General features: G+C 53.2%; 1 protein-coding gene across 2 annotated transcripts in view; it reads left to right on the forward strand.

Moving 5' to 3' along the window:
- Positions 1-1,515: 1,515 nt before the first annotated feature.
- The window catches only part of GGTA1 (glycoprotein alpha-galactosyltransferase 1 (inactive)), an 80,117-nt gene continuing 58,657 nt past the window's right edge, over positions 1,516-22,975 (forward strand). The window contains exon 1 of one of the 2 annotated variants that reach the window (XM_056138608.1): positions 1,516-1,558. The gene's annotated coding sequence lies outside the window, so the exon portion shown is untranslated. The remainder of the gene's footprint in view (positions 1,559-22,975) is intronic. The other variant, XM_056138609.1, reaches the window with a different exon arrangement.

The raw sequence follows: 22,975 nt of genomic DNA on the forward strand, positions 1-22,975 counted from the left end.
GTTCATGGAGACAATAAAGGCGCAATTTATCCCCCAGCAAAGGGCCCTTTGTGCTCACTGGCGTGCAGCTTCTCATTCCTGAGCTGCTGTGTGGGGCTGATGAGTCAGTTCTCCCACTGCTTCCCTCCACCGGACCCTCTGTGACATTCCACGGAGTTCTGAGAAGTTACCTGGGCTCCAGCCTTGCTCTGTTCACCTTTCAGGTAAAAGATCCCGAGTTCGTCACCTTTTCGGAGATCAAAACACCTCTCCTTTGCATGAGACTTTGAAACTATACAAAGGTGCCCAGGCTCTCTGTCATTCTCTGTTTCTGCTTCTCTCGGGGTGTGTGTGTGTGTGTGTGTGTGTGTGTGTGTGTGTGTGTGTGATAGAAACCAGGACCTGGCTGCTGGATCACCTCCCGGGTGGTTCATCAGTGGGCACAGCCGGGCTCCGCAGGCCCTCAGCACTTCTGACTTAGTTCAGAAGTAAAGTTTTTACTTGAGTCTGAAAGTGACTTTTTCCAGCCGCAAAGTGTTCCCGGCAAGAGGAGGAGGTTCGGACTTTCCCAGTGGCGGCTCTCCGGTGCTTCTGCGAAAGGGCAGGACAGACACGACTTTTAGGGCGCCTAGCTCGGTGGCGGCAAGGTGTGGTCACCGCACACCACGACGTGCCTCATCAGCTGCGGGTCACACGGTGCCTGACCCGTGTGTCTGGGTCCCTTTACGGGCAGACAAACCCCAAGGGAGGGCGCGGAGAACTGCAGAAGAGGAGAAATTCGGGGCTCACAGGTCCCTGCTGGTCGGCAGCCCCTCACTTCCGAGCGCAGGATGCGGGATGAGGGATGCGCGGGGGTGGGGGGAGGGGTGGCGGGGCGACACTTGGCCCCGCGCTGTCGGCATCTACGCTGGTCCTTCCCCAGGAAAGGAACGATGCGTTCCACCTCCCAACTCGGCGCTGCCCAGGGCCTGTCGCTGCGGCCCGTACTCGAGCCCCGCTCCCCCCCACCCCTCCCCGCCCCAGCAGCACCCGGGCCTCGGATGCTGAGGGCTCCCCCGCGTCACGTGCAGGCCGTAGAAGCAACACCACCCGCATCAGGGATTTCTTTCTTTTCCTCTCTTTTCACCTTCCCTCTGACCCCACGCCCCCAACTTTCAGGCTTTTTTTTTTTTTTTACTTGAGTGAAAATGAAACATCCCGCACCACGGACAACAGCAGACACACACACACACACACACACACACACACACGCATGCACACACAAGCATTGCACACACGCGCACACGCACGCACACACGCAAGCACACACTCTCACGTCCGCGCCGCCCACCTCCCAGCTGTGTCCGGGGCGGGACCGGCTCTGTGGGCCCCCACCGCGGGTCTGGCCGCGCTCACAGCGCGCCGAGCACCCCTGCCCGGGCGCAGCGGGCACACCCCGGCTCGACACGCCCTGCAGGGCGCGGGCGCACCCAGCGCGCAGACAGCGGGGGGCGCCGCCGGGGCCGGGAGCCGAGGCGCGGTCCAGTCCCGAGCGCGCTCGCCGCACGCCGGCCCCCCGCGCCCAGCTGCTGCCGATCAGGTGGGTCCCGCGGGGCGCCGTCCGCACCCCACTCCCCCGCGAGGCCGCGCGAGGAGCGCACGGCGCCGGGGGCTGCGGGCGTGGGGTGGGGCCGCGGGGGGAGAGGGCCCCGCCGGCTGTCCGCGCTGCCCGTCTCCGCTTTTGTTCTGCTCGCTCTCGCGGGTGCCGCCCGCGTCCCCGTCCCCGGCGGACCTGGTCCCCGCCTCTGAGCCGCGGGAGAGACTTTCAGGGGCTGCGATCCGGGGTGGGAGCGAGAGACGCGAGGCTGCGAGGGGGCGCAGGGGGCAGGAAGCGCCTCCCCCGGGTGTCTGGAGGGAAGTGACCCTGGGGAGGTGGGAACTGGGTGCCTGCGGGGAGGGCAGCTGTCAGGGGGAAGGGGAGTGCGCCCGGCACCCGGAGCCCCGCGGCTCGGCTCGGAGCACGCACGCCGAGGACCCGGCGCCGAGCGCGGGGGCCTGGGCAAACTTTGCAGCCGCCTAAGTTGGGCAGCGAAGCGGCCTGCGGCCTCGGCGTGCACCGGGGCCCCCTCCTCTCCTCTCCACGCCACCCGGGCCCCCGGGTCCCCCTCCCGAGGAGCAGCGCCCCGCGCTTTTGAAAAAACAGTGCCCCAGAAGGACTGCACAAATTCCTGAAAGGCGTCCAGGAGGGAGTAAAGTGGAAAAGCAGCGGTGTCAGCGCGCGCGGAGAGCAGCCGCGTCCAGAGATCGCCGGCTCCCCGCGTGGGCTGCTGGCAGGACGTGCCGGGGGCAGCGGTGGCGCCAGGCGCGCGGGTTGTCAGCGCCGTTCCCGCCCTCTCAACGCCCCCCAGAAGAACAGAGCCCCGGTGCCCCGGCGGCGGCGTGACCCCCGCCCCTCCCCGCTTCGTGCACAGTTCCCAGGCGCTGTTACCTCCGTTTTCCTGGAAATCGGGGTGGTTCCCGGAGGAGTGTGTGTGTGTGTGTGTGTGTGTGTGTGTGTGTGTGTGTGTGTGTGTGTGTGGAGTCGCTTCTTCAGACTCAGTTTCCACAGTCCCGGAGTGAGGAAGGCTGGGGGGAAAGGCAGGGAGGTGACGTGTATGGGACTGCTCAGTGCAGGGATACGGTTATTTTTGTTGCATTTCTGTGTTTTGTGCGATGGTGGGCGTGGGGCTGTGCACAGGCAGAGTGGTGCTGCGGGAGTCCTCCCAGTTCAGTGCTCTCTGGTCTTGATCCAGACTCCACTCAAGACTTCCTCCCTCATCTTTCTGCAGTGGCTTTAATATTGCTGGCCCTATCCATACTCCTGCAGCAAAGAAAAGTAACCTTGAGGGGAGTTACTTCTTTCGTACTTTGTTTCCCTACCAGTTTTTTTTTTTGTGGGGGGTGGGGACTGGCAGGAGTGGGTTTCGGTTATTGTTACAAGTAACAGGTGCTGAGTTAGGTGAGCTAGGTGTGGAATCTATCCTCAGGGTTTATTCGGGCCAGGAGGTTCCCAACTGCAGGCCTGATGGGAGTGAGGTGGGGGCTATGGTGGAAACCCAAGGGCCCCGCAGGCTAAGGACCCAGCCTAGGGGCAAAGGCCAGGACCCCTCCCTTCTTCCTTTCCCGTGAAACCTGTTTAGCTTTGAAACCCCAGCGGCTTTTTTTTTTTCTCTTAATATCACGTTCTTGGAATCCAGTCTGAGCTGGTCTGTTGAGGTAGAGAAACTGAGTCTAGAATTGTGAAATTGTGATTGAGGCCAGATCGTCCCAGGGCTGGTCCTGACTGAGACCCACACCTCTGCTCTGGGCGGTCACTGCTCCAGGCCTGGGCCCTGGCTCTCCTAGACCTTGACTCTGGGGTTCCTGGAGGAGGGTGGGGGGGGGGGGGGGAGTGCTTCCTTATTGCTGCCGGGCCAGAGCCTGTCTCATTTCTCTGTGCCTTTCTAGTGAGGAACTGCGGCCCAATTCTTCCCGGGCGTTCAGTTCTTAAATGTAAACTGGCATTTCAATGCCAGTTCTGGCTCACACACAGGTGCTCTTTTCCTGATGTCATCATCTCCCGATGTAGAGAAAATGACTAATGAATAGATAGAATGGGGTGCAGGGGAGTGTCCAGGGGGAGGAAGTATGAAATAGGACCCTGGGCAATCACAGATAAATGAATGTACTTTCTGTCCTGAACTTCCGTGAGTTCATTTTAGAGCGACCAAAGCACAGTTTTATTTGTCTCATTTGTCGAGAAGATGTCATTTGCATACAATGCCACCTACGCACGTCAAGGATTCTGATCAGCACATTTGGAATTGCTCAGAGCCGGTTGACCACCACGCAGAAAGACATGCAAAATGTTTTCCATCCTCCAAGAAAATTCCTTTTTTTGCCACTCATTTTCCTTCTGCCCTATTCTAGGCGACCATTTTCTGATTTTTATCACCATTAATTTACTTTGCTAGTTTGTGGGGTATCCCGCCCACAGGGCAGAGCCTGGCAAGCTCCCCACGGTGTATTTGATATGCCCAAAACAGTAACAGCAAGTCTCACAATGGAGATGTTACTGGTGCCTGCTCGAGCAAATTGATGAACAATGGGAGGACAGTGCTACAGTACTACAGTTTGGGTCGGGGGGGGGAGGGAGGGAGGCTTCACATAAATGAATCATCTGGTTTATGTTACTTAATGTAGTTGGTGCTTTTGAAATCTCATCTCTGCTTTCTGTATGAGTCATCTGTTCCTTATTAATGGTTGACTCGTATTCCGTTGTATGGATGTACCATCATTGACTTGCGTTCCTGTTGACAAGTGCTCTGGGAGTTTTCAGTTTGGACCTACATCTCTTGTGGACATCTTCAGTAGATGTTTATTTTCATGGGCGAGTGGAACTGTCGGCCATTGGGTGTCATCATAGCTCACCCCTCATCACAGCCGTGTGAGAATTCTACCTTCCTTGGGGCTGGCTGTTCCCTTTCGTCATTTTGGCCCTTGAGTAGGGGAGTTGCTTCTGAAAGTGTAAGGGTTATGGAGATGGCATGTGCAGGGCAGGCTATGAAACAAGATGGTGGCATGGGGGCCATGAGACACTGAGACTTCAAAGGGAAGGAACCGAATAAACGGTGGCATTGGTGCCCCTGCAAATGGGAATTCAGGCCGGAGGAGGAGTTGAGGTTCTTGCTTTCCTCTGCTGCCTCAGTTCCTTCCCTCGCCTCACACAGGATCTCCTGAGCATTGAGCATGAGTCAGGAATCACTCCTGCTGTCCCCAAATGACGAGACTTTAGAGTGCTTTCCCTTGGGCCCCAACTCATGGCACTGTCTGCTGTGTTCCCATTTCCTTAAATAAGTGCTTCTCTTCCCTCTCAGTGGGATAATTGCTCCTTTACCTTCCTAAGTAAATGTCCACTTTCAGCAAAACAAAACAAGAATAGGGATGCTGGACTCCGGAGAACTCTCGTTATCAACCAAGGTGGAAAGACCTGGTACTTTCAGTACAGAAAGTGATCAAGTTATCCATGCTCCCAGTTTTATTTGATTTTGAGCCACACCCTGCGATGCTCAGGGGTTACTCCTGTCTCTGCTCTCAGGAATCACTCCTGGCAGATTTAGAGAACCATATGGGATGCCAGGGATTGAACCCTGGTCCGCCATATGCAAGGCAAGTAAGTACCCATTGTCCTACCCTCTGGTGCCTCATGACTTCATTTTGATTTATTCCTCCTTTCCCTTCCTAGATGTCGTTGGGAGAACCAACAGGTGACATACCTGGGCCATCGTACTCTCTGGGGCTTTCACGCATGGGTTTGCTGTGACATGCACACATGTGCGTGTTCTCTCTCTAACACACACACACACACACACACACACACACACACATACACACAGAGGCACCCACAGTCTGACTTTGACAGTGGTGCTTTCCATGAATTGCACTTTTCAGTTGTGGTGCTCACACATGCATGCCCGGTTGTACTCCCGAGATCATACAACTCTGGATCCAGGTGTCCCAGACAGTGAACTGTAGGACCAGGCTGGGTACAAGTGGCATCAAGGTCAGGACTCATGGTCTCGGGTGCCGAACCATCCTGAAGTGACTTGAAATGCTATTTTAATTTTTATGTTTATTAAAAATATTTATAATAGTCATTAGAGGCTTATACAAAATTGATTAAGTTATTGTTGTTGAAGACATGTAACTAGGTCTACTATGTAGGTTCAAAGCATGAATTTTTTTTTCTTTTTGGGTTACACCCGGCGATGCACTGGGGTTACTCCTGGCTCTGCACTCAGGAATTACTCCTGGTGGTGCTCGAGGGACTATGTGGGATACAGGGTATCGAACCCAGGTTGGCTGCATACAGGGCAAATGCCCTACCCGCTGTACTATGGCTCCAGTCTCAAAGGGAGAGGTTTTAAGATAGAAGACAAGTGCACTTAGCAAGAGCTCAGTGCACCAGTGAAAAGATTGGCACCAAAGACCAGGCTCTAGGAGGAGTTTGGGCTGGGAAGAGGGTTGCATTATCATGGGATGCTGGGAATCGAACCCAGGTCATCTGCATGCAAGGCAAACACCCTACCTGGTGTGCTATCGCTCCAGCTCCTCGAAACATGAAATTTAACTGCCTAGTAGTTAAACATTAAATTAATAAACCATAGTCTTAATGATTTTTTAATGTATAAAATATGCCTTTATTAAATCAGGCACTTCACTGAATTAGGAATTTAGGAATAAAACAAAGATAGATAAAAAAATCATTCTCCCATATAAAACGCTATTGTCCAACAAAATTTGAACCACTTTCAGATGTCATATTCTCCTTGGAGCAAGTGTGATTAGAACTAAACACTTCTTATTCTTCTGATGTTGTGCCAAAGTCAGACTTAAAGTGACTATTTGGCAATTTTATGCCATTTTCTATAAGCCACACTGACTTCCTAGAGATAAAAATGTGCCAAAAGAAATTTCTGTCATTAATTAAGTCTGTTCCTTGGGTTATAGGAGGTCTCAGTTTGCAAAAGGAGTGTATGCTCTGAAATGACCCTTATCCTGATGTCACAGTTATGTAAGATCAAATGCATTTGTTTCTATCCAAGTCACTGGGCCACCTGTCCCCAGATAGAATCCATCAGAGTCTATGTGTTCATTCTTGCTACACGCACATGGGGTGACTGAGACCAGCACCCAGTCCATAGAACTGTTTATTTTCACATAGAGGTTCTCAGCGTGACAAGAACTCAAAGCAGCAAAGAGAAGCGAGACCACTATAGCAGGACCAGAGCAACGGTACAGTGGGTAAGGTGCTTGCCTTGCGTGTTGTTGACCCAGGTTAGATCCTGGCATCCCATACAGTCTACCAAGCTCTGCCAGGAGTATAATTCCTGAACACATAGCCAGGAGTAACCCCTGAGCATCGCTGGAGGTGACCCCAAACCAATCAACCAAACAAAAATTGAAAGACCACTAGAGCCATTGAGACCTTCATTTGAGAGGACCCCCATCCTGGTTTCTCTGGCACCAGAGAAGTGCTATTTTTAGAACAGTCACCTTTATCCCCAGTTCAAATCTCTATTTTTTTTGGTCCCCCAATTCCCATGCGGCTGTGGTTGGGGAAAGGCCCTGCAAACTTGATGAGTGTGGGCTGGTTCTTTATCTCCTGTTGGCTTTTGGGAACACATCACAGAATCACAGAATGAATGATAGAGCTTCTGAGAGAGAGGAGGGAAAGAGAAATATCAGAGAGAGTGGTGACGGTGATGACATTTAGTTTTAGGCTAAATGGTGTAGAGAAATTTGGAAGCCTGGGGCCGGAGATTGCATCAGGCAATTAGGAGACTACAGGAATATAATGAACTCTGTTTGGGCAGAGAGGAGGGCAGATGGGATTACTAAGAGGAGAGAAAAAGAAACAGGGCTTGGCTCTTTCAGTAAATTTAAGGGTTAGAGATTGAGTCCTAGCAGTCTGAAGACTGGATGAAGGGAGAGGTGTGTTTGTTTTGTTTGTTTGTTTGTTTGGGTCACACCCAGTGATGCTCAGGGCTTACTCTTGGCTCAGCACTCCACCAGAATTACTCCTGGTGGTGCTTGGGGACTATGTGGGATGTAGGAGATCGAACCCAGGTTGGCTGCATGCAGGGCAAATGCCCTACCCACTGTACTATGGCTCCAGCCCCGAAGGGAGAGGTTTTAAGATAGAAGACAAGTGCACTTAGCAAGGGCTCAGTGTACTAGTGAAAGGGATGTCGCCAAAGACCAGGCTCTAGGAGGAGTTTGGGCTGGGAAGACTGGCTGTGTGGGGGCAAAGCTGAAAAGGTCCCTCAAGTATCGAGTTCCCTGTGGACTCCCCATGTCCGAGATGTGAAAGGCCCTTCACCGCCTGTAGGCGCCTAGCCACCTAGGTGTCCGTCAGTCTCTGCTGCAGCCCTGGGTGTAACAAATAAGCCTCCGACCTAAGTTGCAGGGTCATGGAGGATTCTTTCCGGGTCACATGACATGTCAGCCGCGGGCCAGTTCTGCCTGCCTGGTTTCGTGGCTCTGTTGCAAGAGCCAAGCCAGCTGGATAAATTGCCCCGTGTACCCCACTTTCCAGGATCGAGGCTGGGACTTCTGTTCTGACTTCTCTGCTGTCTGGTACATGCTGAAAGCTGGCGGAGGGAAGGAAGAGATGATTTCATGGCTCTCAAAGGCCCTCTTCTGAAGTGGCTCATTGTCACACATTGGCCCTGCTCCACTGGCCAAAGCCGGGTGTGTGGCCGCATCTGGAGGCAGTAGCGCAGGGGCAGAGGAACTAGCAGAGGGGCTAGGGGACTCTGGTTCAATACCTGGCTTCTTGAGCACTGCTGGCTGACCCTGGTGGTTCCCAGCACAGCAACACCCAAGTAGCACTGCGTCCTTGGGGCCCTAGCTGCATATTGCTGGGGTTGGTCTCTGGAACACCTAAACACTACTTGGGATACCTCCCCCTGACAAATAAGTAATTTCATAAGTCAGTGGGGGGGGGGGGGGAGAGAGAGAGAGAGAGAGAGAGAGAGCGCTAGAGAAACAGAGACAGAGAGATTCTCTCTCTCTCTCTCTCTCTCTCTCTCTCTGGTTGTTTTTGCTTTTTGGGTCACACCCAGCAATGTTCAGGGCTTACTCCTAGCTCTGCACTCAGGAATTACTCCTGGCGGTGCTCTGGGAACCATATGGGATGCTGGGAATTGAACACGGGTCTGCTGCGTGCAAGGCAAATGCCCTACCTGCTGTGCTATCGCTCAGCCCCTGATTCTGTCTCTTGGCAGAGAGTGAACACCTGGGAACAATAGCCCCATTGACCACATATGTTTGTTAATAGCGCCCTGATATCATTTCACTTATCTTTGTTTTCTCTGAATTCTCATTCCACTGCCTGTTCTGTACACGTTGTCATCCCCCTCCACCCCCCACCCCTACCCCTGCCTCTAGCACCACAATGCCCTTTCAAGTCTCATTTCCGTCCATGCAGGTCTGGTATCTGGGAGGTGACCCCTCCCCTCCCCACCCCATTATCTAATCTACAACAGTGACCAGAAACAGCGTCTGGCCTGTCCCTCAGTCCTGCCTCTTTGTTCTTTTCCTCCCAACCCCACCATCTCCCACACCCCCTCCAGCCTCACCCCTGCAGCTGCCGTCCCTCCCTTTAGTGCCTCTGCCCTGCCCTTCAGCATGTCTCCTCACTGAGGCCAGGCCTTGTCTGCAGACACCCACCCATTCTTTGGAGTGAGGTGTCTGATTCCACCCTTCTCTTCCTCCACCTGTACCTCGGGGTAATGCACACGCCCTTAGAGAGTGTCCAAGATCTTGCTCCTGAATTTGCATCTTAATTACGGCAGTAGGTAGGCATCTGTCAGTGCCAAAACCACCATGGAGGAGAGGAGGAGAGTTTCATTTCCTCCCCAATCCAGGAAGCCCAGTGGGTAGGTTTGGGATTCATAGGGTGAGCTGGATTTGGTTCCTGGGTGACAGACCAGAGGGCCATCATTGAGCATGACTGAACCCCCAGTTCTTTCTTTCTTTCTTTCTTTCTTTCTTTCTTTCTTTCTTTCTTTCTTCCTTCCTTCCTTCCTTCCTTCCTTCCTTCTTTCTTTCTTTCATCGCTGTGAGATACAGTTACAAAACTTTCATGTTTGAGATAATGATCGAACACCCATCCCTCCATCAGCGCACCACCAATGTCCCCATTATCTCCCTCACCCATCCCAGTTCTCACCCTGCCTCTATGGCAGACAATTTCCCTGATACTCTCTCTCTACTTTTGGGGATTATATTTTGCTCGAATTTTCCCATCATCATTCAAGCCTACCTGACGGGGCAGATGCTGGGTAATTAATTTTTCATTGCTCTTTTTGAATATCATGAGAGGTTACTCAGCCGCTCCTGGAATTCTAAGATTGTAAGTGGTTGTGAACCCCCAGTTATTTCTAAATGTCCTTTCAAGGGTGAGGAGATGACTCCAAGGACCCGGGAACACGCTTGGCATGCAGGAGCCCTGAGCTCTAGCCCCTGAGCTGTACCCAGCTGAGCGTCACCTACCAGATGCTGGGACTATTCAGCCTGTCCCAACTCAGCACAGATGGCCCGGACCTTGGCTGCATGCTGGATGGGGGTGCTGGTGGGGCATGCGGTAGCCAGGCCCTGCACTCCGGGGTGCTGGTGGACATAGCCAGAAACCACATATTGTAGAGGCAGCCAGGAAGCTGAAGTGCATGCCATCTTGTGCCCTGAGAGCCCCCAGAAGAGGTTCCCGATTGGGGGGGACACACAGAGGGGTTGGGTGCAACTGTGCTTGGTCTTCCCTGCACCCTGTGTGAAGAGGAACAGAAAGAAGCTTGAAGCCGGTTCTTTATTTATTTTTTCTTTTCATTAAGGCTATTTATTCTTTAACTTTTTTTGGGGGGGGGAATGGGAAAATTAGATTGATAAAAATCTTTCCTGATTTCATAAATCTTTTTTTTTATCATCATGAGATATTGATGGGATTACCTGGTGCCGGGGGCAGTTGGTGGGTGTGACCCCTGCCTACTGGAAGATGGAGGATCTGGGTGGAGGATGCTTAGCCCTGATCCAAGCAGGCTTGGAGATCTCAGCCCCGGGACCCGCATGCCTTTGTTCCTCTGCTGGTACCTTCATGCGTGTGGAGAGTGGTCTCAGCAGGGTTGTGGCTGGTTCTGGAGGTCTTCAGCTGCCAGGGCTCTGCTCAGGGTGGGGATGGAAACTCAACCCGACCCCCTCCAAGGGGCCCTGGCGAGGACAGCCAGGCGTGGGGGCAGGAGACTCTGCGCTATTCTCTTCCGGGAGCTGGGTTTTATAGTATCTGGGTCTTGGCTGTTGATGGGATTACCTGGCACGGGGGTGGGGGGGGTGGGGGGGTGGCAATTGGTGGGTGTGATCCCATCAACAGCCAAGACCCAGAGACTATAAAACCCAGCTCCCGGAAGAGAACAGAGCAGAATCTCCTGCCCCCGCGCTTGGCTGTCCTCTCCTGGACCCCTTGGAGGGGGGCGGGTTGAGTTTCCATCCCCACCCCGAGCAGAGCCCTGGCAGCTGAAGACCTCCAGAACCAGCCACAACCATGCTAAGACCACTCTCCACACGCATGAAGGAACTGGCAGAGGAACAAAGGCATGCAGGTCCCCGGGGGGAGATCTCCAAGCCTGCTCGGATGGATCGATCGGGGCTGAGCATACTCCACCCAGATCCTCCATCTTCCAGTAGGCAGGGGTCACACCCACCAACTGCCCCCCGGCGCCAGGTAATCCCATCAACAGCCAAGACCCAGAGACTATAAAACCCAGCTCCCGGAAGTGTGTGGCCATAAATGTGGCTGCGTGACATCTTATTATCTCATTCTTATTTTGGACAACCTGGCAGGCTACCGAATGTAACCTGCTCACACCGCAGTCTGGCAAACACCCCGTGGTGTACCCAATATGCCAAATACCAGTAACAGTGTTGGATCTCATTCTCCTAACCCTGAAAGAGCCTTGAATATGGCACTTTTTAAAATCTCAGGGTAGAAGACGTTACTGGTGCCTGCTTGAGGCAATTGACGAACAACAGGATGACATGATTGTGAGATACAGTTACAAACTTTCATGTTTGAGTTACAGTCACACCATGATCAAACACCCATCCCTTCACCGTGCACATTACCCACCACCAGTATCCCTGGTAGACCCCCCTTTTCCCACCCTCCCACTGCTTCCATGGCAGACAATATTACCCATACTTTCTCTCTACTTTTGGGAAATTATGGTTTGCAATACAGACACTGAGAGGTTATCACGTTTGGTCCTTTATCTACTTTCAGCACACGTCTCCCATCCCGACTGATCCCTCCAACCATCATTTTCTTAGTGATCCCTTCTCTATCTATCCCAGTTTCTTTATCTTCCCCCTGCTCATGAGGTAGGATGAAGCCAGTTCTTAACTCAGGGAGCGATGGGGCTGGAGTGGGGAACCCGGAAGTGGGAGGAGGGGAGTAGACCTAGGAGGGGGTGCAGGGGGGTTGAGGGGTGTCAAGACAGCGGCCCTGGAAGTGATGGGTGTGCTAGGAGAGTCAGGCCCCTGGGAAACGGATGCAAGTAACAACACAATTGCTGTCAGAATCCTGTCTCAACAGTGTACAGAGTCTGTTCGTGTCGCTAGCTCTGCGCAAAAGCCCCATGAGGTCAGTTAAGCTAAAAACAACAACACCCCTCACACCCTCTCCCCCACCCCCTGTCTCCCCACGCCACCTCCGAGAGCTATGTATGGGGAAATAGTGGCTTTGCGATGCAGACCGTGGCCGAGTGAAGCGGCAGTGGCTGTGAGTCACGGAAGGCTGGTCCAGCACCATCGACCGTGTGGTTTGGAAACTCAGGCAGGATGTGGGACAGATACAGCCCAAGTGGCTCCTATGGTGGAGGGGGGTTGTGAGGGGCAGAGGGGCTCACGCTCCCACCGCCCCCTCCCCATCCCCCTGCTGAAATGGGAACCAGCGGAGAGAGCAAGAGGCGATGGCTGGAAGAGGCTGAGCGGGGAGGACACCGCAGTGCAAATGATGTGACTGAAAGTTCCTGGGCCAGGGGGGCAGTTTGGAGAGCGGGGGGGCGCATGCTTTGCCTGCAGGAGTGCCAGGGTGTATCCCCGGTCCTACCAGGATGTGTGCCTACATACCACCGGATAGAGAAGAGAGAATAGTTTCTGGTTGAGTTCCAGGCTCTGTCTTCAGGAGTTTGGCTTTAGATACTCATGAGGGGACACAGTGACCAGCTCTCCTGGTGCCGCCACCTGTTACCTCACTTTCCTTCTCGGAGCCTCGTACTGGAGGCTCAGCTCTCGTGAGCTTTCTGCTTTTTGGGTCACACCCGGCGATGCACAGGGGCTACTCCTGGCTCTGCACTCAGGAATTATTCCTGGCGATGCTCAGGGGACCATACGGGATGCTGGGAATTGATCTCGGCTCAGCCGTGTGCAAGGCAAATGCCCTCCCTGCTGTGCTATCACTCCAGCCCATGAGCTTTTTCTCTGAGCAGCCCGGGCTGTTGCAGACAGTGTGACCAACAATCAGGGAAGTTTCCAACCTCTGAGGTCTTGTGCCAAAGGAAGCCAGCTCACCAGCCGCCCACCACCAGCCCAGCTGGGTGCCAGGGTGCCAGGTGGTTGGGTTGATCTGTTAGTTTTCTTTTAGTCACTGTGATTTGCAGTGACAGGGTTTCATGCAGGGTTCCAGCCCCACCTGTGTGACCCCAATCGTGACCGTTTGCCTCCGATATTATCTTGCTGCCCCTAGCCTCTGCCTGCCCTTCCTCCCTGCCATTTCTCTGCCTTGGTCAGCTCAGTTCTGTGGGCCCGTTTTCGGTGTCTATTGACCTTGTCTATCTCCCCTTCCTCGGGGAATTGGCTTTCTGGAGGTTGAACCTCCCACCCACTCACACTTCGACACACTCATTCACGTTCACGGGGCTGCACAGACTCATGCACTCCCTTACTCTCACCTGGAGTGGATTGAGCCTCTGCTGTGCGCTGTGCTGAGGTCACAGTTATGTGGCTGTGGAGAGAGAGAGAGAGAGAGAGAGAGAGAGAGAGAGAGAGAGAGAGTTCTGTCCAGGGGCTTTCCCAGCGCCCAGTCACGGGAGGACCAGCTAAAGCGGAAGAGGAGTGCAGAAGTATTAGGATGGTGGTCAGGGAGGGCTTCCCTGAGGAAGTGACCTTTCCTCTGGCCCTGAGGGAAGAGTGTTTCAGAGAGAGGGAAGTGGCTGTGAGAACCCCTCATTGTGACATCTCCCTGCTGCTCTAGACCCCAGGGCTGGAGGGACACACCAGGGGGAGACTGCCAGTGCTTCGGAGTTCATTAAAGCAGCTCCCTTGGGGATCGGAGCCATTGTGCAGAGGGTAGGGTGTTTGCTTTGCCTGCCACTTAGTTGCATCCCAGCCTCCCATAGGGTCCCCTGAGCCCATCAGGAGTGACCTCTGAGTTCAGAGCCAGGAGTAAACCCTGAGCACCATTGGATGTGGCCCCAAAACAAATCAGACAGCTGGTCTGCCTCCTCTCCAAGGAAACCCCAGGTTCTTCAGGGGCCAGCCAGCTGACCCCCGCCACCCCCAGGAGCTTTTTGCGTTGCATCTGTGGGAAAGCAGAAACACTTTTCAAAATCAAGAGCAGGATTTTCTTTAAGAGGTGGGGGTCGGGGATCGGGTGGGGGACACTCCTGCACCCCAGACCAGGACCCGGGGTGCATGGTCACTTAGAGACTGGTATCATTGGTATCACAAAAATTGCATCACAATTTTTTTTTTTTTTTTTTTTTTGCTTTTTGGGTCACAGCCAGCGATGCACAGGGGTTCCTCCTGGCTCTGCACTCAGGAATCACTCCTGGTGGTGCTTGGGGGACCATATGGGATGCTGGGAATTGATCTCGGTTCAGCCGTATGCAAGGCAAATGCCCTACCTGCTGTGCTATCGCTCCAGCCCCTGCATCGCAATTTTACCTCACGCTTTCCAGAGCTGGGTGCAGAAGGGAGATTTCATCTTCCCATTCGCAAATGGAATTGAGTCCTTGGGAATTCACCCCCTGCTGTGGAGATACGCACTTGTTTGTGGGGAGTACCCGAAGAGCACTGGAGCAGGAGGACCCTACAGCAGTCCGATCATGGTGGCTAGTCACAGAGGGAGACTTGAGCTTGTGGAGGCTTTAAGAGGGTGTGCGCCGGATGCATCTGTTGTTGCTATAGCTTACAGCAACCAAGGGGCGGCTGAGACCCCCACACTGGGCAGACGCTGCTGAGAGATATCGGTTTCATCTTGAGCAGGAAAAATTACATTTTTAAAATTATGATTTAAGTTAATACTATTAATGATGGTTTCTCATGGACATAATTACAGCACTGCACCATCACCAGTGTACCCTTCTTCCTCCCCAAGCATCCTATCTCTCCCCTTCCTCTCTCTACCCCCCACCCCCCACCCCCCACCAACTGCATGTGTAAGTTCCCTCTGTTATGTGGCCGTTGGACTTTTGTTATTACCTTGCTGTGTATATATATATTTTTTGCTTTTTGGGTCATACCTGGTGATGCACAGGGGTTACTCCTGGCTCTGCACTCAGGAATCACACCTGGCAGTGCTCAGGGGATCATATGGGATGCTGGGAATTGAACCCGGGTTGGCCGCATGCAAGGCAAACACTCTATCTGCTGTGCTATCGCTCCAGCCCTATTGCTGTGTATTTTTTATTCCCTCATATGAGAGAGATTGCTCTGTATCTGTCCCTCTCCATTTAACATCACTCTGCATGATATCCTCCAGTTCCATCCATGTTGCTGCAAGTTGCATGGTTTCATTCCTTTACAGAGCTGAATAGTATTCCATCATGTATATAGATCACAACTTCTTGATCCCTTCACCCATAGTTGGGTATTTGGGTTGTTTCCATATGTTGGCTATTGTAGTGATGAACATAGGTGTGTGGACATCTTTTCGAATTAGTCTTCTTGTGTTTTGGGGATAGATGCCAAGAAGCAATATAGCTGGGTCACATGGAAGTTATAGTTCTTCTTTCCTTCCTTCCTTCCTTCCTTCCTTCCTTCCTTCCTTCCTTCCTTCCTTCCTTCCATCCCTCCTTCCTTCCTTTCTTTCTTTCTTTCTTTCTTTCTTTCTTTCTTTATTTCTTCTTCTTTTTTTTTGAGAAATCTCTATATTTGAGTGGGAGCAACTTTGAGTTTTTGCTGACCCTGAAGTGGCTGTCAGTTTTCATGGACTGTTCCATCCCTCTGGTTAGAGCCCCTTCCCTAGGACCAGGGACAGCTCAGTGGTCTGGACAATGTCCTCTCTGCATTCCAGGTGTAGATGGACAGATGGAGGGGACCATCTCTCCACCCACCTCCATCCACCATGCATCTTCCTTGACTCTAGGCAGAGAAGCCATGAAATCCCCGCATCCCGACACAGGGGACACCGCAGTGCCCCAGGTCCCGCAGAGGTCAGAGAACAGGGAGGGGAAAGCATTTATTCTGAGGGGCCCTGCTGGAGGCAGCCTGGCCTGAGCCCAGCCGTGGACCCTTCAGGCCCCAGCACTCTTCTGTGAGTGGGTGGATGTGGCATTTCCAGGTGCTACCCCCATCTGGCACCCATGCCACGTGCTATGGTGCTATGGAGTGGCAGCAACTGTCCCCGTGGCTAGGAGTAGGAGAAGCAGTCCCTTCACATGTCATGCCCTCAAGGGAAGGAAACAGAGAACAGTGTAGAGGGGGCAAGTATGATCCTGCCTTATTTGGGAACTGTCTGGAGAGTACATTCGTGCCTTTGGGATACTCATCGTAGTATTTGGGCTGGAGCGATAGCACAGCGGGTAGGGTGTTTGCCTAACACGCTGCCGACCCAGGTTCGATTCCTCCTCTCCTCTTGGAGAGCCTGGCAAACTACCTAGAGTATCCCACCTGCACGACAGAGCCTGGCAAGCTCCCCATGGCATATTCGATATGCCAAAAACAGTAACAACGAGTCTCACAATGGAGACATTACTGGTGCCCACTCGAGCTAATCGATGAACAACGGGAGGATAGTGCTACAGTGTAGGATTTAATGGAGCACAGCGTCCACAAACAGTGAAAGAAAGTTCTTGGGGGATGTGGCTCCACGACAAAGGATCTGGATTTGATTCCCAGCATCTCTCTCTCTCTCTTACACACACACACACACACACACACACACACACACACACACACACACTGCAAGTCGGTAAATCTTACAGAGCTTGGGTCAATACTATAAAGAGAGCAGTTCTTTAATTTTAAAAAACTCCTTTTTTGGCTATACCTGTGATCAGGGCTTACTCCTGGCTCTTGGGGGTCACTCCTGGCAGAGCTCAGAGGGTCAGTCCTGGGGATGAAACCCAGAATGGCAGCCTGCAAGGCAAACGCCTTCCTGCTGCCTCTCTCTCTAGCCCAGAGAGTGGTTCTTTGGAAGAAACAGACAGATGTATTGCAGAAGCCCAGACATCCTTCCCTTTTTTTTTTTATTAGTGAAACACCATGAGGTACAGTTGTAGATTTACAATTTTTGTGCTTGGGTTTCGATAATACAATGATCAGATACCCATTCCTCCACCAGTGCCCATTTTCCACCACCATGGATAATATCCCCCATCCTTCCTTACTGAGGAAACCTAAAAAGAGACAGAGGAAAGCTCACACCCCAGTGACACAGACACCCCAGCCCACTGTCCCCTCGCCTCCCTCCAGTCCAAGGGGGAGGTGGCCACAGTGCCCACCTCAGGCCGGAAGAAGCACAGACTCCCACACATCCCAAGGTCTGGGCTGGGAACCCTTTTAGTTTCCAAGTTCCAAGCTGCGACTTGAGCTGGGAATGCTTCATTATAAAGAATAGATACTCATTGTTTGTTTTTTTTTTTTTGGTGGGGGGGTATGTGGAAGGGGCACATCCAGCAATGCTCAAGAGTTATTCCTGGATCTGCGCTCAGGAATCACTCCTGATAGTGTTCAGGGGGACCACTGGGATACTGGGAATTAAACCCTGGTCAGCTGCATGCAGGGAAAGTGCCCTACCCACTATACTCTCTCTCTGGCCCCAATACTCACTGTCACACAACATCTAGATCCAGTCTCAGGAGAGCCAAATGTAGTACAACAATCAGGAAGGAGGGATTTGGGAGGTGGGATGGGGGGCAGAAGGGGGTTTAGGCCACACCTGGTGGCGTTTGGGGGCTCCTCCTGTCTTGGTGCTCAGGGAACCATGTGGTTCCAGGGTTTGAATCTGTGACTCCAGCATGCAAAGCCTGTGAGACAGGCGCCTGCCTGCTGCCCCCTCTCTCTCTAGCCCGGAGAGAGTTCTTTTGAAGAAACAGATGTCTTTTAGAATCTCAGACGTCCTTCCTTACTCAGGAAACCTTAAAAAAGGACAAAGAGAGTTTACGTCCAAGTGACCACAGACACCCCAGCCCACAGTGTTTCAGCTTGTCGAACTGTTTTCATAGCCCCAGAGGTGAGGAGTTTTGATGACAGTCTTTGTTTTATATATAGATACACACACACACACACACACACATCTACATACTATATATACACATATATAATTTGTTATATATAATATATAATTTGATATATCATAGATTGCATATGTTCTCTATATAAACATCTATCTATATATTATATAATTCAGTTTATGGTAAGTTTATGCAATTCAATTTTCATTGTGGTTGTGCTTAACCACTTGCTTGCGAAATACCCAAAACTTTGCCTGCCACTTCTCTGCTCCCCACCACATGAATTCAGCTTACTGCTGGCCCGGGAGGTGGCAGGGGACTCCAGAGAGGGGTCGTGCAAAGAGGCTTGCACCAAGCCGGCCCCTTCCACTTCCGGTCTTACCACAACAGTGTTATTTTATTGACTTTATAGCCCCTTTTTCCACCAAAATTGATGGCCCTAGTATTTGTTTATTGTAATGATTAACTTAATATGTTTGCTGCCGGGAATACGAGCTTTGTGAGAGCACACACACACACACACACACACACACACACACACGCATGTGTGTTTGATTCCCCATGGACCCCGGGTGCCAAAGAGTCTGCCTCACTGGGTTGACTGCAGGAACCTGCCCTGGACTGAGGGAATGAATGGAGGCAGGACAGAGAGCCTTTAAGGGTTCAAATCCTGCCTCCGGCTGTGAACGTCTTTCCTTGAGTCCTTGTTTCTGCATCTGAAAGCACTTAAGGGCCAGGGAGATGACCCAGAGGGCTGGAACTGCAGGTTTGGGGGGCACAGGAGCTCTGGCAGGGAGCACCGGTGGGAGCAGCCCTGGAATACTGAGCTGGGAGAAGCTGCTAAATCCAGCTGAGTGTGATCCACCCCCAACCCTCCCCCCACCGACCCCCCAGAAGCAAAATCTCTTAGCAGAGATTCCCTAAGTATCGCTTGAGCCAATAATAAATCTCTATGCCTGGGGCCACTGGCCCACCCAGGTTCTATCTCTGGGGTGTCACATAGGGTCCCCTGAGCACCACCAGGAGTGATCCCGAATGCAGAGCCAGGAGTAAGTAAGCCCTGAGCACTTCCAGGTGTGGCCCGAGAGCAAAATAAACACATCCCCACACCTGACCCAGACATCCCTTCATAGTGCCCGGCCCAAACTGGCCACATCCTGAGCCTCTGCCAAGGTCCCGTGGCCCCGGAACCAGCACGCTGCTTTTCAGCGCTGTGGTTTCCTTCTTGTCCTCTGCTCACAGCTTTTAGCCAGGCTCTAGGGTCATGGGGGACAGGAGTCCACAAGTACACATGGAACACAGTCCTAGGAGACCACCGGGGGTGACTGCAGGAGGCTCCCTGCCCCGTCCGGATCTTGCATTTGCGTCAGGACTGTCGCTGGCCAGCCTGTGTCCTCCTGGCTTCCTGCAATACCACTCCTGTGAAAGGCTGCAAAAGGACTTGCTTCCGCCAGAAGAACAGGCAGCAGAGGTCAAGGCCCCCCTCCCCTGGGAGAATGCGGAAGGGGGCCCCTGACTTCTGGCCCCAAGTCCAGCAGGTTCTGGAAGCCCCTTCTCAGGCCGGGGAGGAGGGAGCCGTGCAGCTGGTGGGGACGGGAAGAAGTTCGGCAGGAAGTGGCCTCTCGCGAATCCTCCCACTCAAAGGCAGTTCCCGAGATCCCGTGAAGGACATTCGTGGGGTGTTGGGGCTCTGCGGCTGCCAGCGGGGCCCCGGGTATAGGAGCAGAGCAGGTGGTGCCACCCCACCTGAGCTCAGCCCACCCCGTAGCGGATTCCTCGTCCGTGAGGTTCAGAGTGAAACAGAGGGACGGGCAGAAACCCAGCTTCTGCAGTTTCCCTGCGCCACTCTCCAGAAGGATCAGAGAGAGTGGGTTTGCTCCCCCAGACCCCGAATCTGGATGTAGCTGGAGCCCTCCTCTGGTGCCCAGGGCAGCTGCTGACCCCCTCCCGTGCCCTCCCCCCACCCCCCATCATCTGCTTTGGGATGCAGCCTCAAAGAACTTGTTTTTGTTTGGGGGCCACACCTGGCAGTGCGCAAGGGCTTACTCCTGGCTCTGCAGGCAGGTGTCCCTCCTGGTGGGACTCAGGGGACCATCTGGGGTGCTGGGGATCGAATTTGGGTTGGCCATATGCGAAAGCGAGTGCCCTGCCTGCTGTCTGTACTGCCACTTTGGCCCCGGTCAAGGAACTTTCTGACTTTCTGACTTCCGCCGTTTCCTCTTTTGCCATCTGGGTACCAGCTGCTGTTCAGCTGGGTGTTTTCCGAGCAATGGGCTGTCGCTCCCACGGACTCTCTGGGCTCACTTTGCCCCGTGGACTGACCGGCAAACTGGGGAATCTCCCTGCAAATCGAGCAAAAGTAAAACGGGCCTGAGCCCTCCAGGCATTGTTGGGCGCCTGCCTTTCACGGTCCTGGGGATGGTTCTTCCCGTGGCATATGGTGGGGAAACCTATACAGAGAGATCCAAACTCTCCCAGGGCTGCGTGGTCAGGCAGAGATGTGGGCACCAGATGCCAGCAAGGAGATGATAGACCATTCTCCTGAGCACCCTTGTTCTTCTTTTTTTTTCTTTTTGGATCACACCCGGTCTTGCACAGGGGTTACTCCTGGCTCTGCACACAGGAATCACTCCTGACGGTGTTCAGGCGGGCGGTGGGGGGTGGGGAACCATATAGGATGCTGGGACTCAAACCTGGGTTGGACGCCTGCAAGGCAAACGCCCTCCCCGCTGTGCTATCACTCCAGCCCCAGAGCGCCCCTGTTCTTAGAAAGGGGATAGAAAAAGCAGGCCTGGAGCTCGCACAGCCCCCAGCCCCCTCACTCAGCACTGATGGGGGGAGGCGGGCTTGCCTGGGGTCACAGCAAGGCTAGCCTGGCCTAGCGCCCCAAAGTCTGGTCCGGGACCCGTCATCTGCCAGCACCAGGCATGTGACCCCCTGTGAATGCTTTGGGGTGGTGTGGGAGATCTAGCCCGATCCCTGCCAAACCTTGCCCACTCCGGGCCTGGCGGTGGCTGGGAAGATCTGACACACTTTGTCCCCGTTTGTGGCCAAGCCTCACTGCAGAGAAACGAGTGTTTTTTCCCCTTCCTGTTTGTGCATCTGCCCAAGGACTGGGCAGAGCCTGGCCCGGGCACAGGGGTGGCGTCTTCCTGGTCGGACCTGCCAGGGCTGTGGATGGGGAAACCGAGAAGCTGACTGCCAGGGGACAGTGGTGGCAGAGGCGAGTGCTGTGGCCCCTGCTGCTGGCCCTTTGGGTGGCGACTGCTGACTCCCGAGCTGGGGTCCCCCTCCTGTGCCCCTGCAGAACTGTCCCTGAGTGCCAAGCCCCAGGAGCCCTGGCTCTACCCTCCGCTGTTACTGCAGTGACCGGCATGAGCTCCCTGAAGGATTGTTGGGGCATCTCGGATGCAGGGCGAGACTCCTAAGCGCCCACTGGGCATCAGCCTCTCAGCTCCGCACCACCGGGCACTTCCCAAGGGCTCCACATGCTGTGAGGGGGGGTGTCTTTTCCCAGCGCGAGGATCCAATTAGCGGGAAGCCTCAACCTTCCCCACCGCCTCCCCCTCAGTCTCCTCATCTTGGGGGCCACCTTCTCCTCTGCACCCTCCAACTGGCCCTGAGCAGGCAGACCAGGAGCTAGCAAAGGTGGGCACATGTGGCCAGGACGGAAGCACCCTGGCAAACAGATACTCTTTATTTATTTATTATTTCTGTTTCTTTTTTTCTTTCTTTCTTTTTTAAGAAGTTTTATTGGACCACCATGTGATACAGTTACAAACTTGCATGATTACGTTTCAGTCAAACAATGCGGGAGCACCCATTCCTCCACCAGTGCACATTTTCCACCACCATTGTTCCCAGTGTCCCATCCCCCACTCCCACCCCATTCCACTACCTGTGGGTACCATTCTTATTACTCTAATTTTGGGCATTATGATTGCAATACAGATACTAAGAGGCCGTCATGTTTGGTCCTTGGTTTACTTTCAGCACACATCTCCCATTCCGGGAGACCCCACCAGTCATCATTTTACTTAGTGGTTCTTTCTCCATCCCAACTGCCTTTTCCCCCAGCATGTGGGGCCAGCTTCCAAACCATGCTGTCATCCTCCTGGCCCTTATCTCTACTGTCCTTAGGTGTTAGTCTCATATGCTGCTTTATATTCCACAAGTGAGTGTAAACTGATTGTCTTTTTTTTTTTTTTTTTTTTTTGCTTTTTGGGTCACACCCGGCGATGCTCAGGGGTTACTCCTAGCTCATGCACTCAGGAATTGCCCCTGGCCATGCTCGGGGGACCATATGGGATGCTGGGAATCGAACCTGTGTTGGCCATGTTGGCTGCGTGCAAGGCAAACGCCCTACCCGCTGTGCTATTGCTCCAGCCCCAACTGATTGTCTTTAAATTTAAAAAAAAAATTCTTTTTGGCTTTATTGTGCCACACCAGTAGTGCTCAGGGTTTATTCCTGGCCCTGTGCTCAGGGCTCACTCTTGGCAGGGCTCAGGAGACCATATGGGGTGCCAGGGATTGAATCCGGGTCAGCTGTGTGTAAAGCAAATGTCCTCCCCACTGTACTGTATTGCTCCAGCGCCAAAACAATTACATTTAAATATTTGTCAAACCTGATATGCGGGGCGGGAAGGTCTGGAGCAATTGAGGGCCTCTCTGGATTTTGGTCTGGTGCCTGCAAGGATATTTCCAGAAGCTGAAGGGATAGAAATTCTCGGCCACAATCAAATTTCCCAGCTGCTGTGAGTTTCTGTCTTGAAAAAACATGGGCTGCTGCCCAGAGTGCTAAAATGTCTCTCTCTCTCTCTCTCTCTCTCTCTCTCTCTCTCTCTCTCTCTTCTCCCTCTCTCTCCCTCTTTCTCCCTCCCTCCCTCTCTCTCTTCCCCCCCCAACTCTCCCTCTGTTGGTGTTTGAGTTTTTCCAAGACAGCTGCTCGGGAGGCTCTGGGGAGGATTTACTTTGGTTCTGTTTCTATT

Source organism: Sorex fumeus, unplaced genomic scaffold (assembly GCF_029834395.1).
Source record: "Sorex fumeus unplaced genomic scaffold, SorFum_2.1 ptg000129l, whole genome shotgun sequence".
NCBI lineage: Eukaryota > Metazoa > Chordata > Mammalia > Eulipotyphla > Soricidae > Sorex > Sorex fumeus.